The sequence below is a fragment of the Tamandua tetradactyla genome, chromosome 4 (assembly GCF_023851605.1).
Source record: "Tamandua tetradactyla isolate mTamTet1 chromosome 4, mTamTet1.pri, whole genome shotgun sequence".
Lineage (NCBI taxonomy): Eukaryota > Metazoa > Chordata > Mammalia > Pilosa > Myrmecophagidae > Tamandua > Tamandua tetradactyla.
This window is the reverse complement of record NC_135330.1, coordinates 29,468,304-29,482,422: the sequence shown is the minus strand read 5'-3', so window position 1 is coordinate 29,482,422 and position 14,119 is coordinate 29,468,304. Positions and strand designations below refer to the sequence as shown.

Here is a 14,119-nt window from a genome sequence, read left to right as displayed (position 1 = left end):
CATTTAGAGAGGTGCGGCGGTTGGGATGGGAAAGGGAAGCCAAGATTGCCCGTTTTGAAACTATAAACATGTTTCTTCCGTCTCTTGTTCCCATCTCAGGTGGCCAGGCTATCCTAGCTGCACAGAGGGCAGGCGTTTCTCAGGTTTAGGATTAAAGGACGTGCAGGAAGAGAGAGAAGCGCGAGGACACCGTCACTAAAGGTACCATTTCTTGTGACCCTTTTATCATCCTTCATTCCAATGCCCAGTTTGAGGCACTCACTAGTGACTGCCTATTCCCAGGGATTTGAGACACTTTGTCACTGAAACAACAGCCTGGGGGACAGGCTCCCTGAAATGAGGTGATCATCAGCATTTGTTCCTTCTAAGCTTCATGCAGCCTTTGAAAAAAGTGGATGAACTGGGTCCCAAGGCTTTGGCTGCTCATAAAATGTTTCTGAAATGCATTTCACAATGTGGTGGGTAATAAAAATGTGTTACTGTGCTCCGTCCCTCCAATGGCTGGACGCCATTCCCAGCCCACCCGCGTCTGCGCTGGGCCAGCATGAATCAGTGCTGAATTATTCACCAGCCTGATTCTAAAATTTCTGGAGTTTCAAAACCCCTAATAAAGAAATATGAAAAAATATTCATCTCTTTATCTCTATCCATAACTATTTATATGACTGGAGGAAAAACCTGTCATTTTATTCCTTTTAATTTAAAACCTTTCTTAATTCTTTTTTCATACCACACATATATTTCTAAAGAATTTTCAAGTTGAGGTAATAACCTCTAAAAAATGATCCACAGGGAAAGGCGTCTGGGAGTCACAGAATTGACAGGTGCAGTGAATATGTTACTCCCTTACTAACTTGTCATTGTGCCCAAACTTGATACACTGAATTGGGGATATTTCAAATAGGTGTGACCCTTTTTATTGTACAAAACAATGGTAATATACCCATCAGACATCACTCTATATTTACACAATTGCTAAGGTTTGTTCAGGAAAACCTCATTTCCTTCCTTAGACTCAAATATTTGTACTTCAGGACCCTATCATGGTGCTTTACAGACACAAGACAAGCCCATTCTGAAGCCTCACATTTCAGTCAGCCCAAGAGACCCTCAACTACCATCAGCCTCGCTGAAGACAGTTGGCGGCTACAAAGTACCTGGGGCCATTTAAACAACTTTAAGCATGCTAGCTCAAAAGGAACATCATTGCATTAAGTTGGTTATCAATCATTCACACTTGAGAGTGAATTGGTTGTGCTCGCTTCAGCAGCACATATGCTAAAACATTGGAGTGGTACAGAGACGATTGGCATGGCCGTTGTGCAAGGATGACATGCAAATTTGTGAAGCATTCCACATTTTTTCAGCCTCTTCCTCATGGCCTGTCTATGCCTCTCTTCAGTCTCTTGTCCCTTTCACCTTTACCTCTCTCCCATGGACTCTGATGAAACATTGCTGACTTTATGTAGCTTTGGAAGTTTGGCTCTGAGAACCATAGATGGTTGCCATTGTAGAAGATTTCAGTTCTAGGAAAATAAAACCCATTGGTTATTAAAAAAAAAAAGAAGAAGTGAACTGGTTGATTTGGTGCTTCCAGGCTCACAGCCAGGTAAGATCAAGTTTTCAGAAACCAAGCAAACTGGGCAGGGTGGACCAACTGGGCAACAGTGAGGGGACCCTCTCCATAAGGATCAGAAAAGCATCACCAGAGGTATTTAAGATGGAGAAATTTTAACTTACCAGCTCTGCTCAAAGTTCTCAGGTAGATGAAAGAATATTTGATAAAACTACTTGCAGTGGGGGATAATCTTACACAAGGGTCTGGCTCAAATAAAAATAGTTGGTCCCTAAATTGACTTCTGAAAAAGGTGGGCTCAATTGGACTATGAGATCTGGGATGCTCTCACCCTTCCTTACATAGATGTTGAATAAAGAAAGAATTTTGGTTTAAATGTGAAATGACAGCTTGACAAGGGCACCCATTTGTATTTATCCAGCCCTCCTATCTGAGGCCTTTGATGGAGGGGTCAGAAGGATGAAAGAGGGAGCGCAGGACTCTGCCAGCCTGGATAAGTCGCCCTGGTGGGGGACAGGAAAGCAGTGTGCAGGAGGCAGGCAGTGGGAGCAGAAACAGCAAGGAGGACAAGACCACTGTCACACCTGGAGCTAGCCTTGCTCCAGGACCTAGAACCCTCTACTCTAAATCAGAGAACGCTCATGAAAAGCAAGCTGTCTAGGACGGACAGAGTTTCTGAGCCCAGGGAAAGTAACACTAAAGCCAAATCTGTGAACCCTAAATTAAAGCCAACTAACGATCATTAAGTGGGTCCAGGCAGGGGCTGTGAGTCCTGAGGATGGAACTTCTCAGATGTCTCTAGAGTGCAGTGTTCAGAGGTGGTTCCCAGAAGCACCAGCTGCTCTGGTGATTAAATCTCAAAGCCACCTCAGGGCACAAAGGCCAATCCATCTCTCCCTGCCAGGCCTTGTCACATGCATATGAGTGACCCCCTAGGAGAACAGTGTTTGTCCAGATTAGCCCTCTCTTCCCTATACTTGCAAATCACTTTCCACTAGCATGGTGGGGTTGCAGAATTTACTAAATAGAAAGGCAATCGGGTAACCCCCTGCCTCTTTGACAAGTCAAAGTGAGATGCCTTCGCCAGATTGGTCTGAGCTGCTTTATTCTGCCTACCTCTACCTTACTTTCATTCCCTATGCATTTGAATGCAGCTTATTTTTAAAGCTGATTAGATGAATCCTTAATAGCATTAGAATTTAAATGGTCCCAGATAGGCTTTCAGCTTCTTGCCAAATTGAGATAAATGCGATATTTGGGGAGCTGAGCTCCAGCTTCTCGGCTGCTCTGGACTGCAAAAGGTTTGAAACACTCCATTCTCCCATGTTTTTCTGCAGCCCAAAACTGGGTTTTGGGGTGCCTGTAAGGTCTCTTTTGTCTCTAAACGTTTATTATTCTGTGCATAGATGTGTCTGCATGAACATGCATTTTTCAAATATAGGTCAGTTGGGGAGAGAAGACCCAGAACATTTAGGTCTTTCAGTGATGATAATCTATGAGAAAACTTCTCAGTGCCCACAAACCCCTGATAAGTTTCAGTTCCAGGCACCAAAGCTTTGTTGAGCAACTACTACTATTAATCATTGAGTTTAATATTAAGGTTGTTAATAACTGACTTCACCGTGAATAATGCAAAATGGTCAGAAATATGACTGTTTCACCTCGATGAATGCGTTCAGCATCCTCTGAAACTCTTACAGGTGGGTTCAGTGTCTGGAAAGGGAAACACACTTACAAGCCGTACAGGTATGTCTGCCTTCCACCTCAATCTCCTTCTGCAAGTTTTAGGGAAAGTTAAGAACAGAACAGAGAAAGGGGGTTGCAGGGGAAGGCCCAAAGGTGAACTTTGGGTTAGGGTAGGTTTATTCCTAAAAACAAACAAACAAACAAAAACTAAATTGTCTTTTCTTCCCTTCTTTTCTCAACTAAACCAGACACTTGAGTGTCCTAAAAATCAAATCTTGAAACTTTAAAAAACATGGTCTGCCCTTCTGATCCAGGTGGTCACTAATGAGGTGCCCTTGAATTTGGGCATCCTTTTGGAACGTTCACCAAATGCAGTCACTCTCACAGCCTTTCAGAAGAAGCTAAACCCTGAGTTTAAGCCCTGTGATTGCATTAGGGTGGGAAAGGCCCATCTACCATTTTTTTTCTTGAACTGTATCTAATGACCGCAAGGCACCAGGGAGGGAGGGGAGAACCTGGGGCCTGGGCGTAACCATGGGGTCAAACCATTTGTCTTGTTCTGGCTCTTAAGAGCCCCAAATTCATGCCACCCTTTAGGATCCTTGAGGGACTTTCAGAAAGGAAATACTTTTTATCCATTTAATCTATAACTATCCATATAAACTAGAGCAGAAACTTCATTTGATGTAAATGGCTGCTTTGGCTGCCTCATAAAAGTAGCATGTTGGGAGATCAGCAAAGTCCAGCTCCAGAAGCATAGTGTTTGACTTTCTCCTAAATCTCTGATCAGTCTTCACAAAAGTTGAGCTCAACCTCTGCTCAAATGGCTATCCTGCATGGAAGGAAAGGAAAGAGATATCAGAGGAAGCTCTGCATAGCATTGGTACTTAGCCCAGTTTAGGAAATCTCTGCATTCCATTGGATTGTCTCAAACTTTTATATAGAGCACATTATCTGAGAGGCCATTGTCTTTTAAAATACTTTCCAAGTATTTGTGTTTTCTCTCAACATCTTGTGGTTTCCATGTGAAAAATGTAACAGTATTGAACATGTTAACTAACAGTTTACATGCAGGCTCACATCTTCCTTTACTAAGAAAAGAGCTTTGCTTCGTTTTGCCCTTCTCCTTGCAGAATGCCTCTGCATGGTCATCCTCCTTAACTTCCTTTGTCTTGTCCATCTGTAGAGAAAATGTTCCTCCTTGCCAAGATTAACTCTTCTATTGAATTCTTGGTGCCATCCTTTCTCACCTCCTCCAGGGCCTTCTCCAGCCATTGTCCCTTTCCTTACTTCGATTTCTGCTCACTTTTTGTAAGTTCTTTCTCTTCTGCATAACAAATATCTTGAGTCTCCATGAAAATAGTTTTTCCTTGGAGACTCATGACCCTCTATCTCCTCTTTTCCTGAACTCTGTGGAATAATATTCTACATTCATTTCTCACCATTTATTCACCCCTTATTCCCATGGAAAATGGCTCATCTTGCTTGCCCATTCAACAAATTCAGTTTAGCTCTATAAACAAGCATTGAGCACATAGTGTGGGCCATGGCCTGCCTGGATCCTGACCACAGGGAAGACAAGTGATGAGTATTGTGATGGAAAGATGGAAAGATGAAGGACAGAAGCATGCAGGATGGGACTCATCAACCCTATCTTATAGGGTCCTGGCAAGGAAAGTGCCATCGGAGTGACCCAGACACATGGGAACCCAGGAAGGGGAAAGCTAAAAGGAGAAAAAAAGGAAACCAGACCAGTTAGAAGGAACAGTGTGGTCAAGACCACTGAGACCTGAGCACCATGACATATTCATGGCACCGCTGAGACAGTGAGGCAAGCACTATTGTGGTTGAAGGATGACAGATATTTAGTCTCGAAGTGTTCAGTCCTAAGAAACTTCAACTTTCTTTTTTAGACAGTAGGAAACAATCTGGGTTTTAAAGCAAGGGAGGGACAGGAGATTGACTTTTAGAGAGCTCACAGGGAAAGAAGAAATTAGAAGGGGGAGATCAAATAGAGGCTACTCTAATAGACCAGATAAGAGGCATTAGGGTCTGAACCAAAGTAGTGACATTGGGGATGGAGAAGAGGGGATGCTAACAAAACGTCCTGTGTCCTACACTTGTCCTGCATCCTGTTTTGTATCCACCCCAGCCGATGTTATCTTTTTTTCTTTTGCTCTAAAGCCTTGGTGCATATATTGTACTTTCCTTGCTCTACTTACTCAACATGCATTACAGTCACTTGAGTATGTCTCTAATTTTCCTCATCAAATTGTATTGTCTCCTCTTCCTCAAATTGTAATACCTTGCTCATAATAATAATAGTAGCTGAAGAAAAGGTTATTTCATTGAATTGAATTTTCAAGAGCTTCAAACTATGAGTAATTGAGGAGTCAGTCCTGTATAAGCGCTCAACATTTACATAATTGTGTAAACATGCTGATAATTTTTTTAAAAATTGTTTTCCCATTATTTCTATTATTCCAGAATGCCCTTCTCTCTACTTAGTTCTCCAGATTTCAGGGCAATAGTAAACAAATATTCCTTAACACATACAAATGGCAGAGGGGCTGCTCTCATTCTTACCTCCCCAGGCAAGGGAAGCTGTTGAAAGGAGGGAACAGATGATTGCACTGATTGACTATGAAAGCCGTGTACAAATATTGAGAAATATGCTGTCTGAAGAGACAGTGAATTGTGGAGAACACTGCATGATGGGACGGCGTGCAGAGTCCCGAAGGTCAGTGTGCAGATGCAAATTGATTAAGCTAAGTACTTACTGAAATTGCTTTCCAACATACAAATGAGAATTGATCATAAGCAGGACCCATCTTTATACTGGAAATGCTTATGTAAAGTTACCCTTTGGTATGCCATCAGAACAAATTTATGTTGTCCAGTTTTCTCCCCAAATGAAAGTAGTTACAGTATAGTTAACAGAGCCATTGTAAGGAGTTAACCAGTGTTTATAGTTTTGTGACAGAGTTCTTTGTGTGTGGATCTGATTGGATCCATAACAGCTTTTATTGTGGCATATTTTTATATCCCTGAGGTTGGCCTCTCTCTCTTATACCAAAAGAAGGGATTCGCAGTGGCCTGTCAGTCAGCCGTTGGACTCTCACTTTTAAACACAATCCATAGCTCCTAGGAAATCAGGAGTCAGAAACCAGCAAGTTTAATCAGTGGTTTTGAGTGCCACTAGCCTGAGGCATATATGCAGGGGAGAAGATAGGAGGAAGTGGTGTGGGTTGGATAAAAGGCAAGGCAGATGAAGGAAAAAGAAGAGAAAGAAGTAGAAAGGGCAATTAGCAATTCTTTACTAATTTTTGTGTGTCAGATAAAAAGGTATTTGCCAGAAGCTTCACGAAAGAAGTACAGATCGTGGTCCCTGTCCTAAAGGAGCTTAAGATTTAGCTGAGAGGGGAACTCCAAATGCTTAAAACAAACAAAATCCTGATACATGACGATATAATCAAGTACTAAATACTAAACCCTGATATTGATTGTTAGTCAACTACTGGAAACTGAAACAGAGCAAGCATTACAGGTTCAGACCCATGGGGGTGGCCAAAAAAGACTTCATAGGAGAGTCATGGGCATGGAGCTGAGCCTTGAAATTGAGTTGGTGCAAAACTGGGAAGGCAAAGTTAGCATGGAATCTCATATTATGGAAAAAAGTAACACTAAAAGGAAAGGAAGATAGAAAAGAGAACAGGAAAAGGAAAAGTTGCAAAAATGGGTGATGGTTGAGTGGCTATCACAGCTACCTTAAGCCTCCACGGCATACCTGTGGCTTGTACCACTGGATTGTCTTGGCCAAGGACCAAGAATTTAAAGGAAGAAAATATTTCTCTGGTCCCCATAGTCCCTGTAGAACTGGACTGAAGCCAATCATTTTTTTGTTGCTGCTTTGTAATCACAAAGTGAAGCAACCTTTTCTTATGTTTGCTTTAGAGGAATGCTGTTTACGCTGAAAACCTCACACACTTCAGATCTTTGACAAGTGAATTCTCATATTACTAGTGTTTGGGTGTAGAGAACTCACAGAAGCTTCACAATACATGAGATGGCTTCATTGCTGGGAGATTCCTGTAGTCTCTATGTAAAATGGAGAGAATAGTAAATGTGTGATAATTTATTAGATGAATTTCAAAAGAGTTTTTTATAGAGTAGGATATTGCCAACAAAATCATTTTGATTGGCACTGTGGAATCTCTCTGCCCAGAAAATTACTCTCCTACCTCCATTCTCACTCCCACCCAAATTCAGAGAAAGGAAAAGAAAAGAAAAGGAAAACAACAACAACAGGCCCCCACACAAAACTGTTTCTGCTGTTTTGCCTCAAACTGTACCATTTGCAAAGGAGTTGCCTCCCCCACATTTTCTTTCTGAAAGGTAGTTGCCCCCAGGGAAACCTGGTTATCCACACCAAATAAAAATTTTTTTATGAAGTCATTTTCTGATGAAAGGACATGGAGGAGAAAGGTATAAAGAAAAGGAGAATTGATATAGGGAGAAGAGGGAAAAATAATTGTGGAACCTGGGGCCTTGCTAGGAAAACAGGATAAGGGGTTCCCAGTGCAGTGATGGATGGTCTGGAGAGCTAAAAAGCAGAAAGAAGGCTAAGAACTGGAGCCAGAAGAGAGAAAGGAAGAGAGGGAAGTAGAAACCCATGGTGGAATCAAGCTGGCATCAAATTTGGCCTAGAGCAGTCCTGACTAACTGCGTAGCTCCAGCTTTAAAATTGTACATAGATGGGGTCACCTAAGGAGCCTCTGCATTGTTTCAGAGGGCAAAAAGGAGAGATGAGGATAAGACTAGTTGGGGAGGGTCATTTCTGAGGCTTTGCTGGGTAGCAGGCTGAATATATGTTTATTACACTAAGTCCAAGGTCAAAAGCAGCAAAACCATAAAGAGTTTTTCATTAGGCATAGAAAAGAAAATGCCTTGATATCTCCTCCATTGCAGAACAGTTGTGGCCATGAGCCAAGGGAGTGGCACATTTTCCTGCTGAGTCAGGGTTCAATAAAGCGGGGGAATGATTTAAAAACTAGAATGATAAGAACCCTGATAATCTGATACCAGAATCCCAGGCCCCTCAAATGCTCTAGGACTTTAGAGAACTTTCTAGACCAACCTTCTCTTCTAGTTGGGGGAAAATGGGGCCCTGAGAGGAGTTGCTATTTGTTGAGTGTTTCCATCTACCAAGTATTATTTTGAGCACCTTATATGTATTAACTCATTTACTCTTTTCAACAACTAATAATAGTAGGTGCTGTTGTTATTTTCAAAGAAAACAGAGGTGCAGAAAAAGCTGAATAACTTTGTAGTAAGAGTCAGCACTTAGATTTGAACCCAGGCAGTTGAGTCCAGAACTCCACAGAATCACTCTATTTAATGATTTGTCCCAAATCACACAACCAGGCTCTTACGAGGAAATCTGGCGGCCTTTTGTCACTTGAAACCTGAAACATTCAAGTTAGCGTGTAACTATCACCTGGGCAGTGATGAGTGCTTTTTAGGGGAGTGGTTACAGTAGATTTGATGGAGGAGACACTGTGAGTCCTCTGGGAACAGAGAGCTGTTCTGAAAGGGAAGCAGGGCAAGTAGTGGAGTAACCTACCTGTCCTCATCCAGGGGAGGGAACGGAGTTGTAATGGAACCACTGCAATTGAGGCCACAATAATTATTGAGATAATAGTCCAGCAATGGAAAAGTAGATGTACCTCTTCTTGAAGAGGAGGAAGAGGAGGAGCTTGAGGTAATGAAATTGTATACAGTATATGGATGAGGCTTTGAGAGTGATCAATGCAACAGCAATGGACTATGAGGATAAATTAAAGAAAGAGTGGTGTATTAGTTTGGAAGCCTCTGGAATGCAATATTCCAGAAGTGGAATGACTTTTTAAGAGGGACTTTAATAAGTTGCAAGTTTACAGCTCTAAGGAAGTGAAAGTGTCCAAAATAAGGCACCATCAAGAGGTTACTTTCACTCAAGAAAGGCAGATGGGTCAGGAACACCTTGTCAGCTGTATAGGCAGTTGGCTGGCATCTGCTGGTCTCTTGTTCCTGGGCTCCATTGCTTTCAGCCTCTTATCCTGTGGAGGTTCCTCACTTTGTGTCTCTGGGGCTGGCTTTCATCTCTTGACTTCCCTTTACTCTCTCCAGGTTCTGGCTTGCTTAACATCTCATGGTGACATCTGCTGGGTCCAAGCATCTCCAAACATCTGTGTCTCTGTTCTCCATGTGCTGGCATCTGTATCAGCTCTGCTGTGAAGTTTCTGTTGGCTGCCATTTCTCTCTCTCTAAAATGTTTCTTCTTTCAAAGGGCTCCAGTAAACTAATCAAGACCCAATCGAGTGGATTGGGTGGAGACACATCTCTATCTAATCAAAAGGTCACACCTACAATTGGGCATGTCACATCTCAATGGAGATAATCTAATAAAAAGTTTCTTTTTATTAGATTACGATTAAAAGAAATAGGTGTCCTCACAAGATTGGATCAGGATTAAAACATGGCTTTTCTGGAATACGTAATATTTTCAAACCAGCACAAGAGGTGATGCATTTAGTCATTTAATCAACCACATTTTCTGAATACTAATTTTGTCTGATGTTAAGTGCTCTGGAAAGGAAGTGAGGGCTAGTTCAATGTATCTTTGAAATCTAATGGATAAAACGGGGGGGGGGGGGCAATTGTGAACGGCTCAGTAAGTACACACACACACACAGGAATAACAGAAAATGCAGGTGCACATCACCAGTTATATAATTGTGGCCTTGAACTGCCTCAAAGAAGAAATCGGCAGGTGGAATTCTTGGAGTCAGAGAGGCAACTGAGCACAGGCTGCACAGATGAGATGGGGATTATTACTATTTGGCTATTATAGAAAGAAAAATGAGGATGCAAGAGTGAGTTATAAGTAAGAGTTCCAATGAAAACAGCGAAATTGATGTGGAAAGCGACAGATCTTTTGTGGTTAGCATTACCACGGGGGATTTGATGGAGGAAAAGATGGGACTTCTAACATTGATGGAGATACTTGAGTGCATATCTAGTGTGTAATAGGGACTCCTGTGGCTTTATCAAAGGTGGCCTGGGTCTTGCCTTGTAGAGGGGGTGGATAAAGACATTGAAATTGTTATGGGAACAATTATGATTGTAACTGAGGTAATAATGAAGATAATGGACCTGTAATTGAAACGCTGGTGGCTGTAAAGGAGAGGGTGAGGGCAACTGAAATGCAGACAGGGTGATAAGGGAGGTAATGGTGGTGATGTGAAAGGTAATGGAGTTATAATGTAGATGATGCTAAAAGGTAATAGAGTGATAATGAGGTGATGACTACAGAGTAGGGAAAAAAGGATGATCATTTTAATGGAAGTGAGAGGGACTATGGGATACACGTGAGAGTTGTATGCACAGCATTCATCAGGACAGCTGGAGCTGGTGACCAGGAGAGTAATGAATAGCTACACCCAAAGTTCTCATTAAAGCAAGAATTCTAAAGGACCATGGAATAAAATAATGACGTTAATGGAAAATGCGATGACCGGCATGAAAATCAGGAGCCTTATGATGGCATTGAGAACTGTAACAGCAGACGAATGGGGATGAGCTTGAGGGAAGACCAGCATGGGCATATTTCCATGTGCCAGCACTGAGGAGCCTGAAATGCTGGCTGGATACAACCCTGTGGTTTATTTGGTATAGTGCAGCTGCTTATAGGAGGAATTTGCCATGCATGAAGCATGTCCAGGAATGAACAGACAGCCACAGCAACAATTCCAGCTGACAGCCTAAAATTTGATCCTAAATTAGACATGACAACGCACTAGCTCAGAGGTCATACTTTTGTGAACAGATATGAAAGCAAAACATCTGGGAAATGCATGAGTTTCCAGTAGAAGTGAATGTATGAAGTGTTCTTTCTTTCTCTTTCTTCCTCTCTCTCTTTCCTTCTACCATTAATACACCTTATAAATAGAGAAGTCAGAGCTTTATCCTTCAGTGCTCTCTGCTCAGCTCCAGAGATGTTTGGTTGGGAAGAGTATACGTGGCAGCTTGTTCTGGTGGTCTGGTGTGCTGGGTTTTGAAAAGGAACCTTAGGAACTGGCATGCCCAAAGGTCCCCAGCCTCAAGGTGTCTTTGCAGCTGGTGCTTCTGCACTGAGCAGCCTGGAAACATGCACAGAAGGTAGCCCTTATACCTTCAAACAAGCAGACAGTTGACCCCAGGCCCACATCAGGCATACAGGAGACACAGGAAAGACACGGAACCTATGAGGGAAGCAGAGGCTGCCCAGCAGATTCATCATTTGTGCGTGGAGGCTTGCATCTCACACAAGTAATCTTTGCCTCTAGTACCTGAATGCCATCTCTTAGACCAACTAAATCAAAACCATCAGGAAAGGATTTTAAAATACAGATTCCAGGTCCTACCTTATTGAGTGTCTGATTCTGTTGGGTAGCGGCAACGCCTGGGAAATGGTACCTTAAACACTCCTTCAGGAAGTCTTACATATAGCCTGGTGTGTGATCCATTTCCTAAGTGTCAACTTGTTGCCCTCATAAGGAGAAGATTAGGCAAGAGGTGGGGAAAGTGTATTTTATGGATGTAGGTCAAACCAACATTTTGAGTAGATCTGTCCTAACAGTGGGTTATGAGCAGTACCTTAAAGCTTGTCCTTCTCAATAGAAAATTATCCTCTACCTGCCTGCTAGGCATATGAGTGTAGTTTTCCCCCAGTGGAAAGTCAAACAAATGATCTAAACAGTCTTCTGAGCAAGGGACCCCTAGAAGCCAATATGGCAATAGGCAGACTAGATCAATGGGCCCTAATTCTCCTAGAATAGAAGGAATGAGGCAATACAGAAATTGCAATATGCAAGGAGGGTAGAAGAAGAAATGGTTGGGAGAAGGGGAGGATAGGATGTGGATACAGAGATAAAGTCTTGGTACCACCATATTGTTGTTTGAAGATCTTTCCCTCCTGGTCCTCAGATGTACCATTTTGTTCTTCAAAATTCTCAGGGATCAAAAAGTGTCAGTATCATGGAAATATACAATATATGTTTTCAGAGGTACAAACTATTTATATTTTTAAATAACATCTAAGTTGCATGCATGCACATATATCTACATTTAAATCAACTAACTAGGAAATGGGTATAATTACTGAACAATGCATTACCAATAAAGCGTATTTTTTAATTGCTCAACAAAATGATAGAACATTTCTTGACAGACTGCATCCTAATTCTTCTTGCTCCCTCCAAATTGAACTCTTAAAGAGTCCAGCAGCTTGCAGAGAAATTCTAGTAGTCAGCCCAGAAGGAAAGATAGTTCCTCTGGCATCAGCTTGCCTGGACCTGCTTCAAAGAGACAGAAATCCAGAGCACTGTCTCAGTCCCCACAGAGGAGTAGTGAAGTAGAATTCTTATTTGACCCACTTGGAAATAATTCTATAATCAAATTGTGGACATGTTTGAAGAGTGAATTCACCAGCACAGTATGGTCCCCTCAGCCAGGCACTTATCTTTCCCTCCCCCATTCCTGCATTTTTCTGCTCCTGCCAGGAAGTGAACCACACAATCCTTTCAAACTATTCCCTAACTTTCCCAGTGATGCTGATCTACCACTTGAGAAATGCTGCTTTTCTCCAGAGTCATGTTATGTCATTTGTTAGTTGCTAATCGTTCATTAACCTCCCAGGTACCTCATGGAAGCCAGGACCTCACCTTCATTTGTGAAGGTGGTTCACTGGGTTCCCCTTTAATAAAATTACAACTTCAGGAAACAAATCATTTATATCAAATACAACCCCATGGCTTCCTCTTATGTTAATCATTTCAGGCAAGTGCTATTAGGTAATTCAATCACTGGGCTGCAGAAAGCCACTCCTGAATTAATGAGGAATGAACTAAAATTCTGAATAAGAGATTTTCTGAATAAATGGCTCTGAATAAAAAACAAGGAACCAAGCTTATAATCACAACAGATGACAACAATATAATATTGCATATCAAACGAAGTCCTAACACCCATCTATTCTCAGTCCACAGACTCTTTTGGAGCCAAAAGAACATATTGCAGCCACCAACAACAGCTTTCCACATCTGCCACTTTTCTAATATTTTCTTAACACTCTTTTCAGGTGAGTTGAATAAATTCTGAAGTCCCAATTTAGACTCCATCATAGTTTTTCACCAAGGTAGGTCTTTCCTTAAAAGGAGCTCCTTTGTCCACAGTCCCGTTCAGGCTCCCACCTTCTCTGGCCTCCTTCCTGATCCACCTGTCTCCAGCCTCCTGTTCCCCTCCAGTCGTCTCTCCCCTCCAGGGCACTTTCTTTACAGCCATCAACGTGATCCTTCCAAAATCCAGCTGTGACCACATCATATCCCTGCTTAAAACTCTTCGATCATGTTCACTGTCCTCATTTTCTTTAGCATGTCATATAAAACATTTTATGAATAGGCCCCTGCTTGTCTTTCTAACTTCATCTCTTATTATTTCCCTACAGGAGTGTATCCTGTATTCCAGCCATACCTATGTGCTCATAACTTCTCAATGTTCTATGTTCTCTGACTTGAGGGCCTTTTCCAACCTAATTTTCATTTATAACATCACCTCTTCCTGGAGCCCTCTCTGAACTCATTGTTTCCTTTCCTAGACTAGGTTAGGTGCCCTTCTGCCGGCTTTCTTAGCACCTGGGAAAAGAACTCTGTTATCAAACATAGCACGCAATACTATAATAGCTGGATCACAAGTTTTTCTCTCCATTTATGCTGAAAACTCCTTGAGAATAAGAGTACATGGTATTTCTTTCAATGCTGAGCATGATGGTAGATGCAT

At 42.0% G+C, this 14,119-nt stretch overlaps 1 non-coding gene across 1 annotated transcript; it reads left to right on the top strand.

Annotated features, from left to right (window-relative positions):
* The first annotated feature begins 1,254 nt into the window (after window positions 1–1,254).
* LOC143681896 (U6 spliceosomal RNA) lies at window positions 1,255–1,363 on the top strand. Its single transcript, XR_013174945.1, has one exon. It is a non-coding gene; the product is annotated as a U6 spliceosomal RNA (small nuclear RNA).
* Window positions 1,364–14,119: the final 12,756 nt, after the last annotated feature.